The sequence below is a fragment of the Pipistrellus hanaki genome, assembly GCF_964339955.1.
Source record: "Pipistrellus hanaki genome assembly, chromosome: 5".
In the NCBI taxonomy this organism is placed as follows: domain Eukaryota; kingdom Metazoa; phylum Chordata; class Mammalia; order Chiroptera; family Vespertilionidae; genus Pipistrellus; species Pipistrellus hanaki.
In genome coordinates this window covers 21,961,880-21,970,639 of record NC_140507.1, presented here as the reverse complement: position 1 = coordinate 21,970,639, position 8,760 = coordinate 21,961,880, and the positions used below count along the sequence as shown (strand labels likewise).

The window sequence follows — 8,760 nt, the reverse complement described above, 5'->3', positions numbered from 1 at the left end:
TTGTGGTCTTTCCTTGCTATTCCATTCCTCAGAAATCTACTCAGTACTGCCAGATACCTCCAATTCCTCTCACACATTGGGGTCCTTCTTGTGACTTAACTGTGACAACTTCCAGTGTAGCTCCAAGTTTTTTATGGTTATTAGCAAACCATTCCAGCAAGGGCATGCTCTCAATTAGTTCATGTTCTTGTTCTGTCTCTTTGTCTGGGAAATGAGATTTATCCTTCGCTTGTTCTGGAGTTATATAGAGAGTTTTCTCTTCTTCTGTGCCTTGGTAATGAAGGATGTATCTCATTATATCCAGATTTTCATAGACTATTAGAATTTCTACAGCCTTTAGTGTATCTTCAACTCCACAACAGTACTTGCCCGGGTCCTGGCTGGTTTCATCAAAGTATCATCCTATGAATTTCTTCTCTGGAATGAATTTTACGTTGGAGAGGAGTTCAGTAGATAATAGCTTGGTTGAATCCATTTTCATCACCATAGGATATATCAACTAATTTTAAAACTTTTGATTGCAAACTCTGGTCAAACATATCAGATTGACTTAGTTCAGTTTTAAAGTCAGCAGATCCAGCTAAAATGAGACCAGTCACGTTCACTTAGTCCCCAGACATAAGCAGCTGTTCAGCAGTCTCAGCTACTTTCTGAATGTAGTTAGGCTGCTTTTTCATTCTTAAATGGGCAAAACGCAAGGCTGACTGACCTTCTCTACCATGTTTCTTTGGGAGATCCACAGTGGGTTTGTGCAGGACTCCTCTCGTATGTCTTTGGAGTTTGCCAAAAAGCGCACCACTACCATCTATTACAATGAAGCCAGATTGGCTGTCATCTGAAAGGAGTGCTGTAAGAGCCTCTGTATGGAATTTGTTGTTACACAGACACAATGTTGCATTATTAATTGGTTTGAAAGGTTCAAAGTCAATGTTGACTTTCTTCTCCTTTCCTTCTTCTGTTACAATTATACCGCAGTACACAACTGGGCCATTTGAGGTACTTGGTTATAAAGTTTGAGTCTTTGTTGTACAGATGTAATGGCTCCCAGGACTGAAAGGCGGCTTACTCAGGACTTAATGCTAGACACAGTTCCAAACTTATCTGCTAACAAACTCATCTGCCACTCGTGAAATCTGGTCTTTGGGAGGAATGATCAATGATACCATGCTTGTGTCATTGCTTGGTTGCAGGCTCCTCGCTGACCTGGGCCCTTGTCAGGGCTTGTGCAGGAGGCAAATTAGAAAATGTGTGTTCTGATGTGGTACAAAACACATAACTAGTTTGGTCATCAGCAACCTATCTCACCTTTTTTCATGTTTTTGTTTATTAAGTGTTTGTGATTCTACTTCAGATTAATTGCATTCTGCTCTGTGAGAGTTCTTGTGTTTTTACAGATCACATAGCACATAAGCAGGTTAGAAGTGTGTGCAGAAGGACATAGAAACGTGACCAGTGTGGGTAGAAAGATGTAAGTATGAGGTTGCCACTCGCCGGAGTGGCTCTTTGAATTCACTTGGTCTCTGTGCAGAAAGCAGTGCCAGTTACATGGCCTGGCAGGCTGTGTGTTGTTTAATAAAACATGGAAGTGACCCAGAAAGCGTTGGCTGCACGTTGGGTTTGATTTTGTTGGTGTAACTAATGGCATGGATGCCTTGCTTGGCCCCTGCCTATTTCGCTCCCTTTTGAGAGTTTGGTTGTAGGTAGTAGGTTCTCCTCCCTTGGTGGTTTTTTTTATTTTAATTTCACACCCTAACAACTGGTCCAGGGATCACTGACTCAAAAGGAGTATTGCGGGGGGGGGGGGGGGGGGGGCGCGTGGACCGCAAGGAGGATGGAGATACTAAAGGAATCTATTGTTCTTGTGTTGTTTCATATCTATTTCCTCTTCCATCTCTTATGAGTCCTTGGCCGAAGTCATCCCAGGTGATCAGCCACAGAGGAAAACCTACAGAGGCACTGAAGAGAGCTGGATGGTGGAGTGCGAGTGGATTCATGCCAGTGAGGCTCCTGCTGGTCCTTCTGGCCGATAGGAGAACATGCCTTTGATTGCTGCAGATTATGGTAAATAATGCATATCTCGTGAGTGCATTGTACTAGCTACTGAAAATAGTCACCTCCCACCAGATTATTCTCTGATAAGTAAAGCAATATTTCAACCACATGAGCCAACCGTCCATCAGTTGGCTCTCACTCACTCCTTCAGACTCCTGCAGAGATTAGAGAGGATGCTGGTTTATGCGCCAGCATTATAACTCCCTCTTCTCTCCACGCGAGGAAACATTAGAATGAGGGAGAGTGACTTCATTACGGGGGATAACCACAGGTCCATCCTAACTTATAACAACGGATCTTACATAAATGTTGATACTCTTTAAATCGAGGGCATGATACAAGACATGTCACACGGTGCCTTTGAATAGTAGCTCCAAAATCTAACTGAACACTAGGAGGTTCCTAGGAAACTTTAAAAAATACTGGTTACTTCCGAAACCGGTTTGGCTCAGTGGATAGAGCGTCAGCTTGCAGACTAAAGGGTCCCAGGTTCGATTCCGGTCAAGGGCATGTACCTCCATTGCAGGAGGCAGCTGATCAATGTTTCTAACTCTATCTCTCTCCCTTCCTCTCTGTAAAGAATCAATAAAATATATATTTTTTAAAAAGTACTGGTTACTGCCCTGGCCTGTGTGGCTCTGTTGGTTGGGGTTGTCCATGCACCAAAAGGTTGCTGGTTTCATTCCTGGCCAGGGCACATGCCTGACTTTCAGGCTCTATTTCCAGTGTGTGGTGGGTGGGAGGGGTATCTGGGAGGCAGCCAACCAATGTTTCCCTGTCACATTGATGTTTTTCTCTCTCCCACTTCCTTTCTCTCTAAAAATCAATGAAAAAAAAATACATGTTACTAAGTCTCAGCTATGAAGATTCTAATTCAGTAGTCCAATAGAGGGGTTCAAGAATATGCACAGACACATGCACATATGTACACACACAGTATATGAATATTATTATTGTTTTTAAATTTATATTAAAATTTAAAAAAAATTTACCCCACGTGGTTCTGGCATGTACAGTAGCATGAGAAGTGCTTCCCAGAATCCCTCCAGGTAATTGATAACACGTAATTCAGCAGGCTGGGTGTCAAGGTCTGAGTGCTTCAAGCCTTTGAAAGGATCTGCTTGTCAGACTCCAGAGTGAGTCAGGAGAGCACAAGGGAAAGGATGAGGTTAGCAGCCCGGCCTCCAACCACTCCCACTTGAGCCAATACATTGATGCAGCCATCCTGTAACCTTCCTTGGAACATGAAGGGGATTGTGTTCTCTTCAAAGGCTCGGGAGAAATATCATGAGTGAGAATATGAGCTAGGAGGTGAGATGGAGCCTGTCCCTGTCATTCTGTCCCCAAAGCCAGGGCTGCACAGAACGTGAATTCCATGTAAAATACCCAGCACGGTTGTACTCATAAATAAACCAAAACAAAGCTGTCTTCGAAATAATATAACTCACAAAAAATGAGCATGTATTTCCTGTTGTCCGAAGAGCTCATTTATAACCTTTTAAGATGGGTCCTCTTAGTATCTCATTTTGCCAATGAGGAAATTAAGGTTCTGAGGTTAATTTGCTCATGTTACAAAGTGGAAGTGGAAGAGCCAGGATTTAAATCCAGATGGTCCAGCTCTCGGACATGGCCCCACTTTAACTGCTGCCCTGTATAACAGCTCACAGAACTGCAGGGGGCTATTCTCACACAACCCTTGCAACTCAAAGGAACCAATGGAGTTTATGCTGACAAAATTTGTATGAGACAAAAATGAAAGTTTGAATCATTTCAAATTGGTATATGACGATTTCAAAATTTACAACCTTACCACTCATTTAACTTTCAGGAAAGAAGCTGAGTTTAGAATGATTATGGAGCCCTGACTGGGTCGCTGTTGGTTAGTGCATCGCCCTGATATGCCCAGGTTGTGGGTTCGATCTCAGATCAGGGCACATACAAGAATCAACCAATAAATGTATAAATAAGTGGAACAACAAATTGAGATATCTCTCTCTTTCTCTCTCTCTCTCCACCCTACCTCTCTCAAATCAATAACAAATTTAGAATTCTTATAAAATCAGGCAGATTTCTAAATGCTGTTTTAAAGATTAGCCATCTCATTCTTTTTGTTTTCTAACATTAGTCTTAGCCTTTGTACATTCAACTTCCATTATTATTGCTTAATATAACACTCAAGTATTGAAAATGTGAACAGAACTTGCTCTGACAATTTTACTATGCCTTGTAGTTTAAACAAGTATTGTCTTGGGGCCAGTGATCCACCCACTGTTACTGTTCCCTGTCATCACTGTACCTATACATATTTTTTTCTATTTGTGCCTCTTACATACTCACTCTGTTCTTCAAGGTTGTCTTTATGAAGATACATCTGTTTAGCTTTGGTGATTAGCAGAAACATTAGCAGACCTGCTGTTTCAGAGCATAAATAATTAATGGATGTTCCTCATTAATTTCTTCTGAAACTGACTCTTGTTAGACTACAGTTAGATATATTTCTTGAATTAAGAGCAGATATAAGGAGCAGGGACTCTGCCTATTTTGAAAATAGGCCATTTACTTTTAAGGGAAAATGATGACTTCAGAGTCCATCGATGGCAATAAAAGGAAACCTCTTTTAATACAATACAACACGTGTTTTTTGTTTGCTAAGGTGTCTGTTCTGTGGTCTGTTTCTCTGGCTTTCCATACAGACCTTCCATCCATCCCACCCCCATTTAACACAAGTAGTAATGATTTATTGCATGGACATATTTATAAAATATTATCACAAATGGCCTTTTAATCAGACAAATCTAAAATGCAAGGATTCCTCTTGTCTTCACACTCGACTCTCTTCCTCTTTGTGCTTTTCTTACCTGCGGGGCTTTCCTCTAAATTGGTATTCATACAGTAAGATCCTTGTTCCAGTGTTTTGTGTTTCTCCCCCCCCCCCCACCCCATTTCCCTGCTAGCTGTTGAATACACATCCCCTTTAAACAATCTGTTCAGATGAATGGGCAAACTATTAAAAAATATAGGTTCAGAGGCAAATGGCCCAGTGAGATGATTCCCTTAAGAACTTTAGCCTAATTAATAGTTAGATTTCCTCCTGTGAAAACATTAAATGCACATCTGTATTTGCCTGGTTCTAATGCCCAGAGGAGGCAAAACTGACCAGATGTCAACAAAATACCCTCTTGGACTTTTCCCAAGGGTCTCAAAAAGGTTTCGCCTGGCTCTGAGCTGGGCCACACTTCACCCAACCAAAGGCAAATTGTGGCTGATTTAAAAATAAAACAACAAAATAAGTAGAATAAGCTTATAATACCGAAATAAGGCCTTCATATGAAATGATGTATTTTATATCTTCCACATGGCTGGGCTAAAATTCTAATGTCAACCATTGCAGGAAAGGGAATATGTATTTCTTGAAGATTTTTTAAAAATTTTGATTTTTAGCCCTGGCCGGCTTGATTCAGTGGATAGAGCATAGGCCTGGAAGGGTCAGGGTTTGATTCCAGTCAGGGCATATGCCTGGGTTTCGGGCTTGATCCCCAGTAGGGGTGGCGTGCAGGAGGAAGCCAATCAGTGGTTCTCTCTCATTGATTTTTCTGTCTCTCTCTTCCTCTCTGAAATCAGTAAAAATATATTTAAAAAATTGATTTTTAGAGAGAGGGAGGGAGAGAGAGAAACATTGAAAGTAAAACATCGACCTGCTGCCTCCTATTGCCTCCTGCACAACCTTCCTACTGGGATTGAGCCTGAAACCCAGGTATGTGCCCTGACCAGGAATCAAACCAGCAACCTTTCAGTACATGCGTTGATGCCTACCCAACTGAGCCACACTGACCAGGACAGGAGGCTCTATTTCTTAGATGTTTCCTTAGCCATGCTGGCTTCTGAAGATTTATCCCAAGCTAATAATATCGGGCATTAATGAGAAATGTTGGTATCAACCTGAAAGATCAGCATTAGCAGATTGAGTTAATGCTTTATAGTTTGGCAATACAGCTGAACAGACCACACCCATTATAAATGATATTGTCATAATGAAAATAGCTAACTTCTTGAGAATGTGAGGCATAGTTTTAGAGAATGTCTTTAAAAATGTCTCATTTGCCGAAGCCGGTTTGGCTCAATGGATAGAGCGTCGGCTTGGGGACTGAAGGGTCCCGGGTTCGATTCCGGTCAGGGGCATGTACCTTGGTTGCGGGCACATCTCCAGTAGGGGGTGTGCAAGAGGCAGCTGATCGATGACTCTCTCGTCGATGTTTCTAACTCGCTATCTCTCCCCCTTCCTCTCTGTACAAAATCAATAAAATATATTTTTTTAAAATGTCTCATTTATGTTTACAATAATTCTTACAGTGCATATTATTAACCCTGTTTTACAGATGAAAAACTAAATCACAGAGAGATTAAGAAACTTGCCCAGTGAAGAAAAGGCAGAACTCGGCTATGAATTCAGGTGAGAAAAAGTGTAAAAATTGTCCAAATTGATTGCTGAAGGAGAAAGGGATATTATAAAACTACCCAGTATGCTCCCATTTTAATTTTTAAAAGACAGTTTTTCTTTTACTAGTGATCATGTGTTACTTCCTCATTTTTGTAATTGGGAAAAAAATTACTTTTACATTTTAGACAAAACATGTGGGTTGTATTTGACATAAGTGTGTTGGCTAAATAGGTCTACATTACCATGTCTATTTCATATCTACTTAATTACATTAAAATGGCATTCCTCTCCTTGAGCTTGCTGTCTAAATTCAGAAAAAAAGCATGCCACTTGTAAAAAAAAAAAAAAAAAAATACACACCCCTGGATAAAAGTATAAAGCCTAGTTTGTTGCAAGACTTATTTCCACTATAATTTAGAATTGGTACATGAAGAAAAAACTCGGGGATGACCCACGTGTCTAACCAAGCCCAGTGCACCCCGCGGCTGTCGCTGGGAGCCTGCAAGGCGAGAGCTGGGGGAATATACGCAAAGGAAAAGCGCACACTAGGGCACTCACAACTCATCCTCAATATCGGTTTCTTTAATAAACGGCGCCATATAGTTGTATTGAAGTGAATATACATTATCAGTATCGCTTCCCATGTTTACGATCCACTCCCCATCAAAGTGACATAAAAAGCAGAGTTAGTACCAATTAATATCCAGTTGCTCATCAAACTTTAATTTGGATTTTCTTTCCCTTGATTGATACATCTCTTATAACTGAAAGGCTCCATCTCTCTATAACATACGCTATCATTCAAGGCCACTTGTGTTAATCACTCTGCAAGCCAGCCGGAAATTGTCTCATAATTTACCTACCCTTTGTCACAAGTGCCTGGAGTTGCCGCAATCTCTGAGAAGGAGCAGCGGTGCTCCCCAGAGCGGTTAGCATCATGAAACCAGCAGCTCAGGCCTCTGGCTCGGAAGCAATCTTGTCCAACTGACTGATGAATGAAATGCAGGGTTTTTCCAGAGGCATACAGCGGTGTCGTTTTTGCCACCCACTGGTTTGGATTTTGGTAACACAGCCGCAGACTAGAAGGAATAGCTGTGGGACTGCTGGAGGGAGTTTGAGGGGAAGGTGCAGGTGAGAGGTGTCACCTGTCAGCTTGGTCCTAAAATAGCAATTTGCAGTAAGCGTTCATCCAGAGCCCATGCCAATTTGGGTTGGACAAAACAAACAAACAAACAAACAACCCGGTCTCTTTCATGTTGTCTTGATTAGGCCTTCTACAGATGGGGATGCAGAAGCGGCTTTATTCTGTCTGTTGTGCCCTCAGCTAGAGAGTTCTTCAGGGCACCAGAGTATTCCCAGCACACACAGCACACAGGGGAATGGCCTGCAAGACCCTGCCCTTCCCCTGCCCCCGAGCAAGACTTCTCAGTAGCCTGGACCACTGCCATGTAGTAAAGGCTCCTGGTGTAATATATATATATATATATATATATATATATATATATATATATATATATATATATATATATATATTTAAAGGAAAGAAATAACAAAATAAAGAGGATGAAAACAGCATATTTAAAATCCTCTCATTAAATAGCATAAATGCTTTTAGCATTTAAAGAAGTGGAAGAAATGAAGGAAGAAAGAATTGGGAAAAGAACAATTACAAAGAATTTAAGTATAATAATCTCATTTGGAGAAAAATCTCAGAGATCCAAAGAAAGGCCACACCCAGAAGAGCAGCTGGACCACCCTTGTGGCAGATCTGAGCTCAGTATGGGAGGGCAGACCCTGGGCAAATGCCAGTGTTCAGTGGAAGTGGGAATGGGGTCATCTGTGGTCCCGTGAATGATTTTAATAGGTAGATCAAACCATCTTAAAGTGTGTTTTCTTCATGATTACTATAGTGAGGAGGGGTTGGGGGGTGTCTGGGCGAGAGGATCTTGGGGAGGGAACAGGTTAATGAGTGTCCAGACCAAGCCAAAGGCATCCTCTCTCCCCCAGCTATGGCCGAGTAGGGAATGGTGGTGAGAACATTCACCCAGTGCCAGGCCTGCTTTCAGATACTGGCTCCACACCTTCCCAGCTGTCAGATGTTGGCCATGCTACCAACGTCTGAGCTTCAGCGTTCTCAGCCCTAAATGCCGGGTAATAATGACACTCCCACTCCCTGTAATATTGCTATGGGGACTAAATGGGATCACTCTCTCCAAGCTCTTGGCAGGGAGCCTGGCACAGCATAAGTGTTCAATAAACACAGCGAGGTA

General features: G+C 41.8%; 1 pseudogene across 1 annotated transcript; it reads right to left on the bottom strand.

Annotated features, from left to right (window-relative positions):
* Positions 1 to 1,175, bottom strand: LOC311622719 (eukaryotic peptide chain release factor subunit 1-like; annotated as a pseudogene). Its single transcript has one exon. The product of its transcript is annotated as a eukaryotic peptide chain release factor subunit 1-like (transcript).
* Between the last annotated feature and the right edge of the window lie 7,585 nt (positions 1,176 to 8,760).